General features: G+C 31.6%; 1 pseudogene; it reads right to left on the bottom strand.

The window, feature by feature from the left end:
• Window positions 1-6,308: 6,308 nt before the first annotated feature.
• Window positions 6,309-7,360, bottom strand: LOC149890410 (uncharacterized; annotated as a pseudogene).
• Window positions 7,361-21,003: the final 13,643 nt, after the last annotated feature.

The raw sequence follows: 21,003 nt of genomic DNA, 5'->3' as shown, positions 1-21,003 counted from the left end.
TCGCGTAAGCGTATCAAATTAGTCTACAATTATGAAAAACAAAACAAAAAATTCCGTTTTGTGAGTAATTACTCAAAATTTTGCTAAAAGAATGGAAATGATTGCCTCAAAAGTAATTGAACGAACTAAATTCTAACAATGTTGATAAAACTTAGACTGTTTTAACATCTTTTTCTGAAGGCAGATTTTTACAAAAACAGTAAAAAAGTTGATTGTACAAGTATCTAAAAACGGTAAGACTGCGACAAATTTCAATAGATATGAACATTCCGCGATCAACAGTTGGTTATACATTAAAAATTTTTCAACAACGGAGTCACTTTCAATTTCCAAGAAAGTTAGGACGCCCGAAATCTTTTAAATTTCATTTCACTGTGGTGAACGAACCCTCCACCACTCCAGAATGTCATAGCTCTTTTGTAGGAACCCCAATCTTTTGTAAGCATCTAATTCTATATCAAAAGGGTTTGATACTGATGTGTCCAACAACCCAGACTGTGGACTGTCATGATTCATCATCTCAAAAAGGTGTTTTTCTGCAGGCGTAATTTCTTGGTCTAGAGATTATGCTAGAGTTTCTTTTGAATTGAGTGATAAATCGTCACCTGTTGTACTTAGTTTCAATTGTTTAATTGATTGGCACTCTTTTCCAAAACTTGACAATAAATGACCTTTAAATTTTGGGTCTAAAAAATGCGACAATGAATTGTTGGTAATATTAGAACCACAGTTAAGGAACCTTTTATTAAGATTTGCAAGAATTTTAGAAACAAAATCAGCTGTTGTTTTATAATTGGCCTAAATAAAGTTCTTAATTTTCTCTTGGATATTATTTAGGTTAGGAATTATGAGATGTCCTGTGGGTCGTTTCTCTGCAGAAATACACTCTGAGAAATCACTGATCACTTTTAAAATAAGAAGAATTTTCTCAATGACTTCAAATTGCTCTTGAGTCGGGATGATTGCCCTCAAAATATGTCATCAGTTTTTAAATTACTAGCAAAAAAAATGTCATAGCCTTGTTTAAGGTGCAAAATTGATTCCATCCACATTAAACCACTGTTCCATCTGGTTTTACAGGGGGTAATGATTTTATTACAATTGATTTTTTTTGGTTGTACATTTTGGCAAGCATTGATAATTCTCTGTTGACTTGCAACTGACTTGTGTGTTCTTGTTGCCAATAATCTATAAGCCTTGAATACATCTTTAACTTCCTTAACTGCTTTAAAGCTTTCGATAACCACTAAATGGAGTAGATGTGCTGCACACGGTATGTTGCTGCTTATTGAAGTTGATTTTTTCATTCCTAAAACAAAATAAAAACGGGTCTGACGTTATAAAATAATTTTAGTTCCCATAATTCAACATTTGACGTTTAATGACATTACGTTTTTTATTATTTTTTTTTTTCTGATATCCTCAGATCGAGCAAGAATCCAAATTTTTCATTAAGATCAATGGGCATTGTTATGTACCACTACCACCTTTGGGAGAAAGTGCGGAGAGTTTAATCAGAGTGTTTGCACGCAGGCATCGTATGGATTAAATCAACAAAGAATATTTGACAAACAGTAAAGAAAAATCAGAATCAAAATAAGACTTGACATTTTAAATACATTTTCACTTGGGGATTTATAAAAACTTTTTGAATGCTCAGCAAAGCAGCAGTTTATTACTTTTTTTGTGGCAGTAAAACCCCATCTAAAACTTAAAAAATTAAGATAAAAATACAGAAAATTCGTTGGCGGAGGGGAGCTTACCGCCGCGACTTTTTTTTGGATGAAGTGATGTGGAAACATAGATAATTTATATATAAATATATGTATATAATATTTATATAAACAGTAGTAAACATTATTTATTCGCAAAACAGCCCGACTAACTTTCCCGATTGATAATAAAAAATAAAAACACTGCGGTTAATTAATTTGTTTTTATTATTATTCGTGCATAATATTTTAAAATATTCGATTTAAAATAAAATGAATGACTTTATTTTAACACATTGATTGCCAATAGGATTTTCGTAAAATGTCTAAAAATTAATTTCACGTTTTAGGTTTAATTTAAATAGAATAGGTCAAAATAAAAGTATTTCATTTGTTTTGAGATATTTTTGTGGTGATTTTTGTGTTTTTTTAACTGTCCCCTACCGGTGGCCGACGTGGCGCCAATGGTAAAATATTACAAATGGCGCCGCGTCGGCCACACTGCCGGTCATATTGTAACCTGCAATGCAGTGCGTATGTGCAGTAGAGCAAACGTGCGAAGAGTACTGAATGCGTGCATCAAAGTGTTTTAGCGTCTCACCATCATTTTTTGGCAGTATTGTAATGTACGTACACTAATTTCATCACGATAAATTATTTTTTCAAATCAAAATTTTCACTTATATATTTTATATAGAAAATAAATACCCTGAAATGGATTTTGACATTTTTGATACAAATCAAGAAGATATTTTGAAAATAGAAGTCATTCCCAGCCAGCCAAACAAGTCGGGACCCGCACGGGTTCCACGTTAGTTAAAGTATGGGTCCCGCACGGGAATCCCAGTCGGGACCCACAAGGTTTGTCCAGGGGGCCCGCACGGGAACCGCAAGGGATTAATTTTGGAAGGGGCCCGCATGGGAACTGCTTGGAATGTGACCCACAGAGACCGTTTGTTAAGCTTAACTTGTGCATCTTGGGACCAATCTACGACCAGTATGACAACACGCATGAGTATCACCGCATGGCAATCCTCAAATGTATTTGAAACTTAGTAAACCTCGCATACTTTATACTTTAATTAATAGTTGAATATATATTGAATTCTAACTATATTTCTGATAATAAAGAATCTGAAGATGTTGTAGATACTTTTTTTTTTTCGGCTGTCTTGGCCCCGGTCTCGGGCGTTAGCGAACCACCTGCGCAATTCGCCTTCGATTTCCTTTTGGGTTGCATTAGTCGTTAATGCATTTCTTTTAAATGCACCTAAACGCACAAAAGAAGAATTACATATATATATATATATATATATATATATATATATATATATATATATATATATATATATATATATATATATATATATATATATATATATATATATATATTAGGGATATGACAATTTTGCAACCCTATATCCCCATATTAAATTTAGTGGAGATTTTGTGCAAAAATCAGAAAAATAACAAGCATTTTTACTATATGTCAAAAAAGTTCACCCCCCAATTAAAAAATATTTGTAAATTTTTTTTAAAAAATGTAGTTTTGCAACACATCTTCCACTACTTTATAGAAACCAATAAACATGTATAATTAAAATTTGTCTACTGTGTATTTGACAATAAGTATTTTATATATAGTTTTTCTATGCTATGGCATAATGGCATTAAGTCTTGCATCACTTTCACAGCACGTTCTGCACATATATTTGAACGTTGTGTTGGTATTGGTGTTGGCTCAGTGGACCAAAACCTTTTCAATGATTTCAATGCTTTATGATGCTCATTGCATGCTTCTAATAGATTAACAAAGTCTGCAGGATTGAAGTAGTGACCCCCAAACCATATATCACCCCATGAACAACAGATGAAGTCACATGCTGCTTAAGCTGATTCTGATTCTTGGTATTCTGGTACTAAAATGTAAGCAAGTAGAATAAAAATGGCTCTCGAATTCCACCTTGCATTGCTTATAGCAGGAAGTGATTTGAAATTATCTTTTGGAAAGTTACCTGTGCTTGTAAACTTTCTATAACATGCTATTAAGTGATTCAGGAAATCCATGTCATCTCTCCAGCGAGTTCGCTTCACTTTTGTCAAAGGATTTCCAATATTACTAAACAATAGCTTCAAGTTCTCGTAATCTTGAGGCAACCTTGTCACAAAAGGGTAAAGGAGATATGGTGACATTGTCGATCCTTCAAAAAGATCATTCATGACATGTTTCAAAAGAGTATCTAGAATATGGTGTTGGCATCCAATAAAAACAGGCTTTTCTAGTCCAATGGTTTTAAAATGTTTCTGTAACCGTGTAACTACACCATTTCTTAATCATGTATTTGTAGATGTTGTGTCAGATACAATCATTTTTATGGCTGGCCACAGCTCATACTCATCTAGCACATGCTTTATCCCATTATATATTGTTTCATTTTTTCCATTCATAATTTCCAGAACAGCAAGCCTAACCTCTCTATTTTCATTTTTCAAAACAACTACTTGATGTTCCATTTTCTTTATTTGTTTTCCATCAAAGTGCAAAGACCACTTTTCATTTTTTAGGTTTTCCATAAAATTTGCTTTCAACTTTTCTCCTTCTTTCATAACACCTTTGTAGATACCACTTTGCGTTGGAGTATGAATAGAAATACCACTTTCTGAAAGAGTTTTACAGACTTTATGTGCTTTTTTGGTACTAATCTTAGCAAAAATCACTAAATTTACTGCTGAATTTGTTTTTTGTTTTTTAGATGATGATGAAGGACCTTCAGCTTCAATATCACTGCTGGAACACTGCTCTTCACTTTCTGAAGGTTCTCCTTCACTAGCTGATTCAACAAAATCTTGTCCTTGACTGATGGACATTTGTTTCTTTATCAACACTAATTTTCTTGGATGAATACCTTCAGCATCTTTAATTGTGGTACAATATCCAGCTCTTCCATTTGTTGACTTTTGAAGACAATAAAATTCTTTATCTTCCTGACACAACCATTCACCTTTCTCATCGGTTATGTCAAACAATCGTGTAAAATTTTGAGTTCCGGGTTTTCGACTATCTTTGTCAAGTTTTTTCAATACATTTTCTATTTTTCTTTCTGCTGCCGATTTCCCTTGTTGAATAGGAATATTTAGCTTTCTCCATAGCAATTTAGTTTCTTCAGCCACAATTGCAATTCTCTCCTTTCTACTTTTCACATTTGATGACAAACTTTTAAATCGATCAATGATACGCTGTTCTGTTGGCATCTTATTCATTTCACTAATACTTTTAACAACAGTAGTACATTTTCTGGAAGTTTTAGCTTTTTCAAACCTTACTAAATTTGATTCCCAAACTTTCTTATTCTTGTTTGAAGCAACTCTATTTTTGGACATAATGTTCAAAACACAAGATAACAGTTTGACAAAGTTAAAGAAGACAATTCCGGTTATATACAAAAAACCAATTATAAAATGCTGAAGCACATCCGCGCGGTCCAACAGGGTTCAAATCGAAAATTGCAGTTATTAAAAGTTTCAGTTATCTCGTAAAGAAATCTGTAGAATTTATGATGTTTGTGATCACAGTCGTATATTGAGTAAGATTGGGTTCTCTATTATATTTCTAATTTATAACTCACTAAAAAGATAGGAAAAATTATTTTCAGCTTGAGGAGTGATCTTTTTTGACAATTTACATAAAAAAAATATATTTTATGTTTATAAATATAAATTCTCCACTCATGGTTATATGGGGAATAAAAAATTCTTAAATTTTTTTTTTAGTCATACCCCTAATATATATATATATATATATATATATATATATATATATATATATATATATATATATATATATATATATATATATATATATATATATATATATATATATATAAAAACACACACACGCACACACACGTTTTGATTTGACCGTTTAGATTAAGTGCTGAAAATTTCCATACCGCAGTTGCTGGTATGAAATTTTTTTAATAAAGTTTGTGTATTAATACACAAACTTTATTAAAAAAATTTCACAAGACAAAACTCACAGAAAAAACATTTTTTAAATTACACGTCTCAAGATTATTATATGAATAGCATAACATACCACAGACAACTTCAAATATTTCCAGTTTGGAAAAACAAACTTTTCCAGATTGCCCAGAAAGATTACACAGTCTTCCAAGGTTATTAGAGAGAATGAATTTCATCATTCTTTTAATGGCATCAATCAATGAGCCTCCACCAATATTGGATACAATACAAGTCTGAAAAAAGTATCAAGTTAAATTAAATTAGTAAATGATTGAATTATGTATGTACTCTTTTACAGCCAATTACATTTGCTAATGTAACATTCTTCGAAGACTTTGAGGTAACAAATATGATTAGGCTTTTAAGTATAGATGAAGTAGTGGTAGAGCATCCACCTTGTAAAGACAAGGTTTGCGGTTCAATCCCACCACTCTCCACCTCAGGAAGAACCACACTCATTTTGTTTCTCCATGCAGCAATTTTGTGACAAGGCTTGTGTCAAAATTAAGAGTTGAGAGACTGTTAATAAAAAATTAATGGCCCCCATAACTACAGTGGCCCTTCAGCCTAGATTTACAAACTCCTCATTAAAATTGGGGGTTTGTTACACCATTTGCCACGCTGCATGCATCTCTTACATGAGTTATAAGCAGAGTGAGGCCTAATATATTTAATAAAAGCCCTTGCTGGTGCACCACATATTACAGCATCAATCTTCACTAGGTAAGCTTTACCATTAAATAGAAAACCATGTTGCTTTAAACTCTTCATTTCTGAAACAAAATCATTCAGATATTCATCAAGAGGTGTAGGTTTTTTCGTACTACTGTAAATTGCAATGGGAAAAGGTCCACTTAATGGACACTCTTTCAGTGAACCAAGAATTGGCCAAAGTGAAACTGAATTGCTATTAAACAGTGGTATACCATCAATATTAATATGAATATGCAAAAGGTCAACTATAGAATCAGGCTGATTTAATTTTAAAATATTAAGTAACCAATACTGCACCCCAAAGTAATAATATTCTCCACCAGCAATATACTTAATATCTACAGTTCGCTGAGTGCTTAAAAGAGTTCTTGAGTCATTAGAAAGATTGGAGTGTAATGGACTCAATATGTGCAATAAACTTTTTAAAGCTGAGTGTGATACACTGTAAGTTATTGCCCAATCTCGCAACTTATTTTTTAGTGTACAGTCATTGCAGTTATAATTATCGTTGACATCATCACTTTTTTTCTTTTCATTAATTTCATCAGTTTTCCAATCGTCCCTACTATAATCAAAATCAACATCAGATTTATTATCAATACTATCAGAAAACTTTTCTGAAAACTCGAGAATTTAACCTATCAAAAATAGCTATAGATTCATTTTGCTTTTCATGAACATTTGCATTCTGATCAATTTTCTTTCTTGATTTACTAAAATTTATATCATCCACAGTTCTATCTAACATGGAAATACTAGCACAATTCTCATTTTTCATACATAGCTCTGTAAGTATTATTGAAACCTTTGAATTAATTCTTCTTCGTTTTGTTCTATCTGAACACAACTTGAAATCATCATTAGATGTTGCCATTATAAAGTTTAACTTAACTTAATATTTTCTGATTAGAACTGCTGTTTAAAAAAATAGAGCATAAATAAAAAACAAAAGAACACCCCACAATTCTTTTAAAAACAAAGTATTTAAAACACACTATGCTATCAAAATACATACAGGAATTGAAAGATTAAGAAATTAATGATTTTATATTGAACTGGTCTATTCTTAAAACAGCACCTGCATATAATGATATTTCCAAAAGATGTATACTATGCCTGAAAGAAAATATTGACACAAGCAAATCCAAGAATGTTTATTAAATAAAAAATTGGAATTAATATCTAATTATAGACAAAAAAATTAAGTTTGTTTTGAAAAACAATAAAAACAAAAAAACCTATAAAATAATAACAGTCCCATTAAAAATATAAAAATACAGAAACTAACACTTCTAAAGAATTTATTATGTAATGGCTTACAATAGTGTCAACATATTCCAAATGTTTGACAAATTACAGTAATTGAGACATTAATGACATGTCTTAACTACTATTTATATATATAAATATATATATATATATATATATATATATATATATATATATATATATATATATATATATATATATATATATATATATATATATATATATATGTATATATATATATATATATATATATATATAGAGAGAGAGAGAGAGAGAGAGAGAGAGAGAGAAAGAAAGAGAAATGATATATACATTTCTGTTTCATACCTGAATTGATCAAACATTATTCATTTGTTGCATCAGATATTCTGTTGCATGTTTCATTAGATGATTATGGTTATCTGATGACACATACAACAGATTATAATCAGATATATTTGGTGAAACACGAATGTTCGATTACAAATTGTAAACATCTTTTATCAGATTATCTGACAGATTCTAAAAAGAATTTAATTCGTATACAATGATTATTTTAGTGAGTACATAATTTATACAAAAACAGTAAGTATTATAAAAAATTTCCTATATAAATAAATCTATGTATAAGTACACAAACTAAATTCACAACATTTAAAATTGCTTTCAGTCGCTAATAATTGTTTAAGAAAAATGAAATGAAGTTGTTGTTTATTTGCGTCATAATGCATTATCGTTTGGGATATCAACACGGGATCTGCATTGAAACCCACATAAAAACCTCACTGAACCCAGGCTGGGCAACCCACACCAGCCCAGACAAACACGGCGCGGGACCCGAGTGTCGTGGTTTGCTGGGTTGAAGCACAGTACAGTGGAAATCGGAGGGCATCTATCGAAAGCAACTATTAATATATTCAACATCCAATAAGATCCAAAAAACGTCGTCTTATTGTATCTGATACCGAAATTGAAAATGAGATTATGCCTAATGATGTGTATATAGAGTCTGAATTTTCCCGTTTCCGCACCTTTCTGATTGGTTGTTTATAATCACATGATCAATAACGTCATCACCTTGTTTGTTCAGCTGTGCAATCACAGCTTCTCAAACGCGGTGACGTCATTAAACATGAGATTACGAACAACCAATCAGAAAGGTGCGGAAACTGGAAAATGCAGACTCTGTACACATGTGGTTTTGAAAAATACTTACCCGTAATACTTACCGGCGGTGGTTTTCTTTTTTTTCTTCTTTGGATTATAACCCACATCACTTCTGTATGCGGCTTGATGATAATGTGCAACTGTTTGAACCTTATCCACTAGTCCACAGCGGCATAACTGCAAAGCGTGTTTGAAATAAAACAGATCTTCAGTTTCACTTCAAAAGAAAAAGATCGTTTCTTCTCACTTTTTGAGCGAAAAAAAACGACCTTTTAAAAAAAGCTGAAACAAAAATTAACATCAGAAACAGCAACCTTTACACAAAACAAGGTAAAAATAAAAAAATAATCTAAAAAACACCATCATATAAATGAAAAAAAGTGAAAAAAAAAAACGTTTACAAAACGACAAAATAACGTGTAAAAATGATAAAAAATACTGTGTAAAAAGTAAAAAAAAAACTTAAAACAGAAAAACTAGTTCCCAGTCCTAAAATGAGCAAAACTGCGCATTTTAGAAAAGGAAGAAAAAAAAAACAAACAAGAAGGTTACCTTTTTATGTTTCCTTCGCCGCCATGTTGAATGTTATATGTTGAAAATTTGAGCAGAGCTTCCGCGTTCTTTCTCCTTTGGGGCTTTCGCCCAAATGAACGTTTTTCATTTGTACACGTATTTAAAGCATCGACAGCCCGTAAACAAAACTTTGCGGGGGTATGCCAACCGTCCAATCAGAAGCGAGCTTTTGTAAACAAAAGGAAAAAATCAACCAATCAGAATCGAGCTTGTGTAAATAAACGCAATCGAGGGCCCTAATTTTATTGAAAAAAGTGTTTAAAACAAAAAAAATAACGGTTTTTAATAAAACAAGACAACCGTGCAAAGTTTGTGAAAAAAAAACGAAAGACGAATGATATAGCAGGATTTTGAAAAAAAGAGTGAGAAAAGAAAATGAAGAGAAGATTTGGAAAAAAGTTCTGGAAATGTAAAAAATGTGATTCGTGGAGCTATGTAAATGTTGATAAGTTATTTCGAGATAACAAAAAAGTTATCCCTCCACCGGGAATACCCAAAAAAGGTTATTTGAAATATTTAAGAATGAATGGCATTAATAAATAAAAAAAAACAGCGTGTTAAAACAAATAAAGCGACCGTGTAAAAAATCGAAATGAAAATAATGTTAATGTATAAAAAACCGTGTTTGACATTAGCCACGGTCGTTTGTAAGAGGAAAGTTATTATACGCATGCGCAGTAGAGTTTAAAATAATTTAAAATTTTAAAAATGGCTACGGATGCAAAACTTATCATTGACAACGAGTAACTTGTTTAATTTTAGATAATTAAATAGGCTTTTAACTATTTTTTAAATGAAATTATTGTGAAAATAAGTTTCACCTGTACTAAGAAATGTTTTAAATAAAATACAAAACCTCTGAATGTGAATAAAATCTACTTTCAGCTAAAGCTACTTTTACTGTTTTTGTTTATAATCTTTAAACCATTTTTAAAAAAATTTTGAGCGTGTAAATTTTTAAATTTTTATTTATTCAGCAACATGAACCTTTTATCTTTTTTGCATTTTTTGCTTATATGAGGATTCAATTTTTTTTGCAGGGTTAATATAAAAACTTAATCGTTAACTTTTTGTAAACTGTTGCTATGGTACTCTCTTCCGATGTGACTCTCTCTCTCTCTCTCTCTCTCTCTCTCTCTCTCTCTCTCTCTATATATATATATATATATATATATATATATATATATATATATATATATATATATATATATATATATATATATATATATATATTTATAAAGACAAATAGAGAAAGAGATTTCAAAAAGAGTATAAATATATAGGAGTTGGTTGATAAATATGAATGAATTACTAGGATTTGTATATAAAAAACATATATAATTGTATATATATACCATTTTTTAAATAGTCTAATATTAGATAAAATGGAACTTCACAACAAAAATATTAAACTCCTTTGCAGAATTTGTGGACAGTTACTTGTTAAAAAGCATTATTTTACAGGAGAAATTCTTAAAGTAAAATTAGAGAAGCTGTTTCATGTTGAAATGACAGATTTGGAATTTGTCCATCCTCCAAAATTGTGTAAAAAATGTTATTGTACAATAAACAATGTGCTTTCAAGAAAAACATTAACTGCCCTTTGTCTCTCTACTAAATGGAAACCTATTCTAACACGCTTTCTTCTTCCATCATTTAGTTTCTAGGCATAAATAAATAAAAATTCAATTTTATATAAATTTAATACATCAACATTTATGCGGATATTGCAAAATCTTATTTCTATCATTAGAACAATCAAACTTCCCTATAACTTTCAGATATTTACAGTTGTCATTTGCACTACACTGGGTGACATTAACCAGGGTCAAGTCGTCATGTAGTGGGCCAAAGACATTTTTTGAGCGCCACTCAAAAAAGGTTTGAAGGTTTAAGGTTCCGAAACAAGAAAGAATCCAAAAATGATAATTTAAAATCAGTGCATGTTTAGGTAAAATACCTTAACCAATATGCATGTTTAGGTAAAATAACTTAACCAATATACTGCTATGCAAACGGTTACAGAATTTTAAAAAATAAGGATTTTACCTGCTCCTACCGGAGCGCTCTTTCTATATGTTATAAATGTTACAAAGATACAAATAAAGCTAGACCTCAGTTTACATTATTATAATCTGAATATAATTTGTTAATTAATATTTTTGTGAAGAATAAGGCCACTGCCTCAATATATATATATATATATATATATATATATATATATATATATATATATATATATATATATATATATATATATATATATATATATATATATATATATATATATATATATATATATATATATATATATATATATATATATTATGTATATAAATTATGTATATATACATAACATATTATGTATATATACATAAATTATGTATATATACATAATATATATATATATATATATATATATATATATATATATATATATATATATATATATATATATATATATATTATGTATATAAATTATGTATATATACATAACATATTATGTATATATACATAAATTATGTATATATACATAATATATATATATATATATATATATATATATATATATATATATATATATATATTATGTATATAAATTATGTATATATACATAACATATTATGTATATATACATAACATATTATGTATATATACATAAATTATGTATATATACATAATATATATATATATATATATATATATATATATATATATATATATATATATATATATATATATTATGTTATTAGCATATAACTATATTATGTTATAAAATATTATACAATATTATGTTACTAACATACAACAATATTATGCTCTCTTCTTTAAGAATATTGAGCTCTCTATTTGTCGAATACAATAACAATGTTAGTGTATTTTACAAATAGAGTGCTCATTATTCTTAAAGAAGAGAGCAGTAATAAAAAAGTCAAACATTTATCTAGTTTTTTCTTCTTTGACAGTCTGTTTAACTCCTTCAGAAGGTTTTAAAAAAAAATAGATAAGTGTTTATACTATATATATATATATATATATATATGTATATATATATATATATATATATATATATATATATATATATATATATATATATTTATATATATATAGTAACATCGGAAAAGAGTACCATAGCAACAGGTTACAAAAGTTTAATGATTAAGATTTTCTTTTAACCCTGCAAAAATAATTGAATCCTCATATAAGCAAAAAATACAAAAAAGATAAAAGGTTCATGTTGCTGAATAAATTTAAATTAAAAAATTTCTACGCTCAAAAATATTTTAAAAAAGGTTTAAAAATTGTAAACAAAAACACTAAAGTTGCTTTAGCTGAAAGTAGATATTATTCACATTCAGAGGTCTTGTGTTTTATTTTAAAAATTTTTTCGTACAGCTGCAAGTTATTTTCAAAATAATTTCATGAAAAAATAGTTAAAAGCCTATTTAATTATCTAAAATTAAACAAGTTACTCGTTGTCAATGATAAATTTTGCATCCGTAGCCATTTTAAAAATTTTAAATCATTTTTAACTCTACTGCGCTTGCGTATAATAACTTTCCATTTATTTCTAAAGTCTAAACGACCGTGTAGCTTAAAAAAAATAACGAGTGGAAGAAGATACATGCCACCTTTTCCTTTGCGTGGAAGCGGACAAAAAAAAAGAGCGTCAAAGAGAAAGCGAACGAATAAAAAATTGACACAGAGAGGAGGTGGTGAAATTGCAAACAAGGCGATTGAAATACTAACACCACTTCCTTTGACGTTTACCGAAAGCGCGAGCAGATATTTGGTGAAAAAAGCGCTTGATAAACGCCAAGCAAAAAAAAACTTGTCATCAAACCAAATTCCATCGTTTCGGTTCCGCAAACTTATTCTACTCATTACAACGATGATTGAAAACCCATTCAAGAAGTTGAGAAGATGGTGGAAGAAAAAAGCGGAAAAAAGACGCCTCAAAAGAATAAAACCGATTCATTACGATTATTGGTTTATTAAAGATTGAAGTTAACATTTGCAATCCAAACACGCACTGGTTTAAAATTGTCATCAACGTTTTGACTTTCAACAAACTCGTCTTATTTTGAACGCGTGCAAACAAAAAGTCGAATCGGTGTTTGATTTCGTTCGATGCACCCCAAAGATATGCGCAACATCTCAACCAATCGACTAATCTACTTTGTTTTTGGAAGTTTTGAAGAATAGAACGATAGCGCTAGTGATTTCTTTTTCACCTATGTTCGTGTTTTGTTCGATGTTTGCATCGTTTAAAAGTTTGTTTGTTTCTTCGATCGAGAGGAGTTCTTCTTTTGCGTTGATCGATAAAAGAAACAAGTAATGATGTTTGAATTTTCATACAATCTCCAATTCTTTGTAGTCGTAAGGATCGAATTGTACACAGCAATGGTTGCATATTTTTTTAGAATTCATTTAAAAATAACACCTTACACCGTTTAAAAATGCTATGATTAAAAAATATATTTATAAGTTTATTTGCAAAAAAAAAAAAAAAAAGAACAAAAATATATGGAAAACACGGAAAGAAAAAGCTGCCTCAAACAAATTGTTGATGTCGTAAAACAAAACAAAACGGCTAATTTGATTGCGTTTCTTGTCATCGTTTTTTTTTTTGCGGTGTATTTTGGAAGAGAAAAAACGCAATAGTTACAATTTGCCATTGATTGGATTGCCACAATAGCACCGACACCTAAAAGAACATTCCCGACTAAAAAGACAACGAATTTTAGACAGTGAAAAAAAAAGTTATTTGTTTAATTGCTGATTAAAAATGGAAAAATCGACGAATGTTACGTCCGTGTTTCTGAGTTTGACGTGAGTTCGCAAGTGTTTGGGTTCGCACGAGTTACAAATTACAACACGGCAAACGTTGCACTTCTTGTAACTATACTTTGAGTTTTTTTCCAAGAATACTTCGCAAACAAAACAGGTAACGTGTGATGCTGTTTTAAAAGAAAATGCAGCGTTCATTCTTCTTTTTAACCTTTGAAACCGTTTCAAACAAAGGATGGAGGATTGATTACTCGCTTTTAACAACGACGAAAGAACGGGTTGATGTGCTTCTTCGCATCTCAATTTAGTGATTTTTGTTTCTGATTTGTATAAATTTTCGAGCATGTCTTTAATTCTAGAATCTACAAGCGAATTGTGATCTTATTCGTTTCCTCTTTTCCAGTTGATAACTCTGACGTCTACCTTGATCGTTGTCAGAAGATTTTGTATTTTTTCTAATTGTGTCTTTGCTTTTTTTTTCTGAAGTAAAAAAAAAAGTATTTTTCAAACATGAATTATTATATTAACACGTTAAAAACTATTTTTTAATAACAATGTTTCCAATAACTTTTCCAAAATTTGTTGCAGCAGCATTTACAGCAGAAGCTTTTTACGTCGACGTTTTCATTAATTTCGTTTTTGATTTAACCGATTAACATTGTCTTTTCAAAAGCTTCGTTTATTTCTTCTCTCAAAGTTTTGTCCATTTTTTTATCAGTTTTGTTTGATTAAAAAAAATACATATTTTTTATTTAAATTGAATTAAAACATTACAAAGGTCGTTTCGTTCGATTTTGTCAAAGATTCGACACCATTCTTCGAACCAATTTTCATCACGAGCGAACCAACCTTGATCGCTGTAGCCTTTTTGTTGGAGCCAACGTTTCATTGTTTTATAGCATTTTTCATACGACTTTTCTCATTCGTAATTGTAATCGATGGCGTCTAAAATCGAATCTTGCAATTTTAATTCTCTTCCCATCTTTTTCCATTCTTTTCCTATTCGCGTGGCAATGACATTGAAAAACGCACAAAAGGTGTGTTCCATTTTTTTATTATTGCTAAAAAGAAAAAAAATTGCATTTTTTTCAGACGTTCTTTTAAAATGTTTAATCTTTCTTTCAAGTTTAAACCTTTTTCTTTTAACCAGTAAGGATCGACAGCGGGTGGTGGCGGTGTTTGCAAAACTAAAGGAGGTGGTTTCTTTTTTTCCATCTAAAAAACAAAATCGTTTTTTGCACAAATGTCGTATCGACCAATGAGTTGCAATTTTTGAAAGCGTTCTTCTTCAATGTCACATTCGTTTCTAAATCTTTGTTCTCGTTTAAACCATTCGTAAAGTTCTAAAGCAGATACATCGCGAACGGTAAACTTTTGGTTCCACATCTTTTTAGCTTTCCAAGGATTTTCAACGAGTTCGCATTCCCAAACGCCGTTTTGAAAAATCACACATTCGTTGATGACTTTTTGCATCGTTTTGGCGTTCGAAGGATCGACGAGCTGCACACAAAAGAAATCCCATTCTTCTCGAATCTCATAAGACCTTTACTTGTTGTTGTTCAACAGCATGCTTCGTTTGACAGAGGGATCCTCGTGAGAAAACTTTTTCTCCGCTCTGAAAAAGAGCAAGTGGTTTTCGACGGCCTTTTTAAATTTCATCAACGAATACGAGGGCATGGTGATTTTGATGGTGGTCCATAGTCGATTGTTTTTTAAAGGCAAGTTGACTCTGACGGGTTTGCTGTAAAAACTAGGATCGACGGTAGTGTAGACTTTGCTCAACAAAAGAATGTCGAGTTGAAAGAGAGGAACGACGTGGGCTTGAACGTAACCTCCACCGTTTGCAGAGTCGTTAACAACTTTGTCCACGTTGGAAACCATATAGCACGTGGCTTCTGACAAGTTGGATAACCGAATTTCTTTTGACCGGCTATTTTGTTTTTCTTCTTTTTCTTTTTGATGTGGTGCTTCTTCTTCTTTTTTGATATGTTTGAATGATTTTTTTGAAACAAAAGTGCAAGTTTATATATGTTTGAAACGTTGAAACAGCTGTTCAAACAAACTGATGTGTTTTTAATAAAAACGGGGCTTTTTTTAAATCGTGAATGGCTAAAAGTTCAAACTGTGAACAAATATTTTTTCCGTTTCTAAACCAACGTGTCAATAAACACGAGCAGATGTTCGTTACGTCATACATTACCAAGACGACGAATCAACAAACAAGAGCAGATAACAACGAAAATTTGCACAGCTGAAACAACACGAACGCCTATAAAACTGCGCTAAATATAAATGTTTTTTTTTTTTAATTACAAATGGAAAGAGAAGAAGAAGGAAGAGGAGAAGAAGAAGAATCGATGTTTATGAACAACGTGGACGCAAAGAAAAACGTTTTTTTGACAGGAAGCGCCGGATGTGGTAAGAGCTATTTACTTCGCAAATGCTATCGGTATTTGGTTTCTTCGGGCGCAAAGTGTCGAATGACGGCCACCACGGGAATTGCGGCCAGCTTGATCGACAACGGAACGACGCTGATTTCGTTAGGCGGAATCGGACTCGGCGGTGGTGGAAAAAAGATGAGCGAAACGTCGAAGTGTTGTTCGTGGACGAAATCAGCATGTTGGATTCGGACTATTTGGACGAGCTGAACCGCGCAGTAAAGACGGCGAAAAAGAACGAACGAGCCTTTGGCGGCGTGCAGACGATCGTTTCGGGCGATTTTTTGCAAATCCCGACGGTGAGTGGAGAAGTATTGCTTCAAAAGCGAAACGTGGAAAGAAATGAACTTTGTCAAGGTGCATGATCGAACGCATGATCGAACATCACACCGTTCCTCATTTTAAAAAAATGGGACTATAAAAGAGTTTGCATGCGCGAGAAAAAAAAAATGATGAATGACATGACGCAAGAAATGATCCGAAGGATTCGAGAAAGAGACCAAACCTTGGAAAACGTAAGATCAGAATCGAACAACAACGACGATAACGACGACGAAGAAGAAACAGAAGAAAAAAAAGAAGACTTTTTGCTTCGTTTGTTGAAAGAAAAAGGATTCGATCTGTGCTACACCGACAAAAACCCGCTGCCGTTGCTGCCGTTTGAATGCGACAAAAAATCCAAACACGACATTTTTGGGCCTTGTTTGGAAGCTTATCCCGAAAACAGCATTTTGGTTTGACCCACCAATTGCGGGCAAATTACTCTTGCCTTGAACCTGTTCAAAGCCGCCAAGTTTCCGGACGCCGAAATGCTTTTCGCGTTGCAAAGCAGACAGACATCACCGCTGCAGCTCGAAGCTTGGAGATCAATCACGACTTCGGATCACAATCGCGTTCGAGCGGGGTATTTGACGATCGTGGACAGCGTGGAAGGTTTGAACCAAGAAATATTGCGCGTTTCGTTGTTGAGCTTGGAGGCTTTTGGCGTACAAAACAACAAAAAGAGACAAATCAAAACGCTGGTGCTCTTTGACGACATCAGTCCTCTGTGTTTAAAAAGCGAATAGTATTTGACTTTTTGTTCGAGCGGTTCGCATCACGGCTTGGGCACCATGACCATTTCTCACAGCGTTCCTCATCATTCGAATCAGTAGCAAAACTTACAAGGGCATTACAAGCTGGTGGTGGCGTTTAACGCCTATTCTTCGGTTCACGCCATGTTTCGAAACGAATTTGGAAAAAATTTTTCGTTTGTTCGAAATAGATTCGTTAGAAAACGAAACTCAGTCACTATCAAACAGTATTTAGACCTAAATATTGATTTTTCTTGAAACGCCATCAATCACTATCAAACAGTATTTAGACCTAAATACTGTTTGATAGTGATTGATGGCGTTTCAAGAAAAATCTACTTGCGGAGCTGTCTAAACAAAAAACCGCTCACAGTCACAAAAGCATTCAAAAGCGTGTTCGATAGCGTCGACAGAGTCTTTGACAAACGCGTTCATCTTCAAACGGACAAGGGAGGTAAATTTTTCAATTCTTCTTTTGAAAAATGGTGCAATGAAAACAATGTCGTTCATTTTTCCAGCAAAACGGGTCACGCGTATCGAGCCGAAAGAGCCATATACACTTTAAAAACTCTCGTCAGACGTTTGAAAATGAGCGAACAGCTCACCGCGAAAAAAAATTGGGACGTTTACATCAAAGGCTTGCAAGACGTCATCAATTCGACTCAGTGTTCGTACAGCGGTTTCACTCCCGATCAGCTGGACGAAAAATGCGACGAAGCTAGCGTTATTAGAATCAAAGATTGTTTGGCAACGCAGAAAAAAAGCAAAGCGCAATGGAAATACAACAACATTGGAAGGTTCGTCAAGGAAAAAAAAGAAATTCTAAAACCTTTGCCGGTTGGAACGCTGTGCTATCGAAGACGTTGGAAAAATCTCGATCAAGACACGTTTAGCAAACCTTCTACCCAAAAATCATCAAGGTCTTGGCAACCAAAGATCAAGTCAACAATTTTTACGCGCCCACGCATCGTTATTTTGTCGAGCATAAAGTTAGCAAAAAAATATTCGACGATCGCAGAGAGGATTTGTACCCCCGTTACATTGAACGATTAAGATCGTTATTTTGACAATTACGAAGATTACCAAAAAAACTATTTAAATCGCGTCGCGCTTTAAATAAAAGAAAAAAAAAAATGAACGAAAGAGTGTTGACTTACCGAGGAAACGGTATCCACTTGTTTCGTGCTTATCGCGGTGGAAACAGCGACAGAAACTATTTGAGAGAATATCGAGGGAAAAAAAAAACTGGGAAAAAAAAAGATTCGTCAAATCATTCATCGAGCTATTAACAAGGAATTGAAAAAACGCAAAAAACAAAAAATAAAAAAGCAACGAGGCGGCTTACCCGTTTTACCTTTGATCAGTGGAGCTTTGTTAGGAAGATACATTTATAAAAAGATCAAGTCCAGAATGTAAAAAAAACTTTTTTTTTCTTTGTAAAGTAAAAAAAAAAGATATTGTTTTTAACAATCGTCTTCGTTTGTTTCAAATCTAATTTTTCAAAATTTAAGAATGATAAACAAATCGTTGATCGTTTCTATTTGCAAACGACGAGAATAATCTCGTTCATGTTTGCCAACGTTTTCAAAACGACGATGATAAAAACTGCGTTTCATTCTCGACAACGTATTCGAAATGACAAACCATCGAGTTTGCGCATCGGAACAAATTTCGATCGTTTCGCTTTTTAACATTTCTGTAACGTGTGGGTGATATTTCGGCAAACGATTCGATGCATCGAATTAATATCGGTAATATCCGCTCCATATTTTTAACACTTGAAGTTGCACTTGTTCGATTTCAAAGACGGTTTTTACGTTTCTTCGATAACCTTTGAAATCCAAAATTTCGCGATTTTGAAACACGCTTGTTGTCAAACGACAAAATTTTTCAAAATGTTCTTTGTTCAAAATTCCGGCTTTATCGAGCAAGTCCGCTATGTCGTATCGACACATAAACTTGATTTTTGCAGACGTCAGTTTTGTATCGATTTTTTCCATCATTTGTCAATTTCCGTCGGTTCTTCAAATGTCGCTTCTTCGATTATCGTTTCGTTGTTAATTTCCATCGGTTCTTCTTCCATATATGTTTTTTTACTTCTTAAAAAAAAAATCATTAAAAAAAATCATGAGCAAACATTTTTTTTTCACTAACAAACTTTGTTTTTCTTGCGTTTTTTTTTCTTCATTTCAGTTTTATAAAGTTCAAACCCTTTGTATTTAACAATGGTGATCAAATCGTTGATGACATTGTTTTCTTGTTCTTTTTTCATTTTGATTAAAACGTTCCAAATGTAACTCCATTGTGCTTGAAGATCAGGACAAATCTCAATCTCTTTGCTCTTGATCATTTCGTGTGCCAGCAGAAAGTTTTTTTCCATGACTTCGATTGAACGATTTTTATAATATCCGCTCCACCCTTTTAACGTTTCCAATTGCACTTCGTCTCTTATTTCTTTTTCGGTCCACATGTTTCTTCGTATACCTTCATCGTCAATCTGTTCATCGGCTTTTGCCACTTTTTTCAAAATTTCTTGAAACTTCTCAAAATTTTCCTTATCAAGAATTTTTGTTTTTTCGAGAAAATCTCTAATGTCAAGACGTGACATTTTAATGAATTTGCATGGGGTCATTTTTTATCTATTTTTTCTTCAATCGACATTTCTTTTCTAATCTAAATTATATATATATATATATATATATATATATATATATATATATATATATATATATATATATATATATATATATATATATATATATATATATATATATATATATAATAATTTTAAAACTATTAAAAACTTTTAAAACTCTAAAAAATATTAAAACTCTTTTTTTTATTTCAAATCCTTCAGTTTCTTTTTAAAATTGTATAAATCGTTCCAACAAAATTTATAAAGATAATTACAAAATAACAAAAGAAATAATTGCAGAAAACGATATCGTCCTTCGAAATATATTGTTTTATAAAAGTTTGAACGCTCTGACAGTGACCAACGTTTATGTTTTTGTTTTTACGAGGATAATCCGATAATCTATGCACATGATCAAAACAATATTTAAATGAGTTTTAATATTTTGTTGATAATTCTTCATACTCGATGCAAGGTATCCCGTGTACGTTGACAACACATTCGAACGGATCGAAGAGTCGTGTAATGGACATCTGGCGAATGCAAGCGTGATCTTTTTTCGTTTGTATCGCTTCGATATCCATAATCCACCAACGTCTTCGTCCTAAAGATAAAGAAAATTTATTTGT

The sequence above is a fragment of the Hydra viridissima genome, unplaced genomic scaffold (assembly GCF_058129835.1).
Source record: "Hydra viridissima isolate aposymbiotic clone 2 unplaced genomic scaffold, HvirCarnegie_v1 scaffold_4, whole genome shotgun sequence".
Lineage (NCBI taxonomy): Eukaryota > Metazoa > Cnidaria > Hydrozoa > Anthoathecata > Hydridae > Hydra > Hydra viridissima.
Note: the sequence above shows the minus strand (reverse complement) of the source record. Positions and strands in the feature narration are given on the sequence as shown.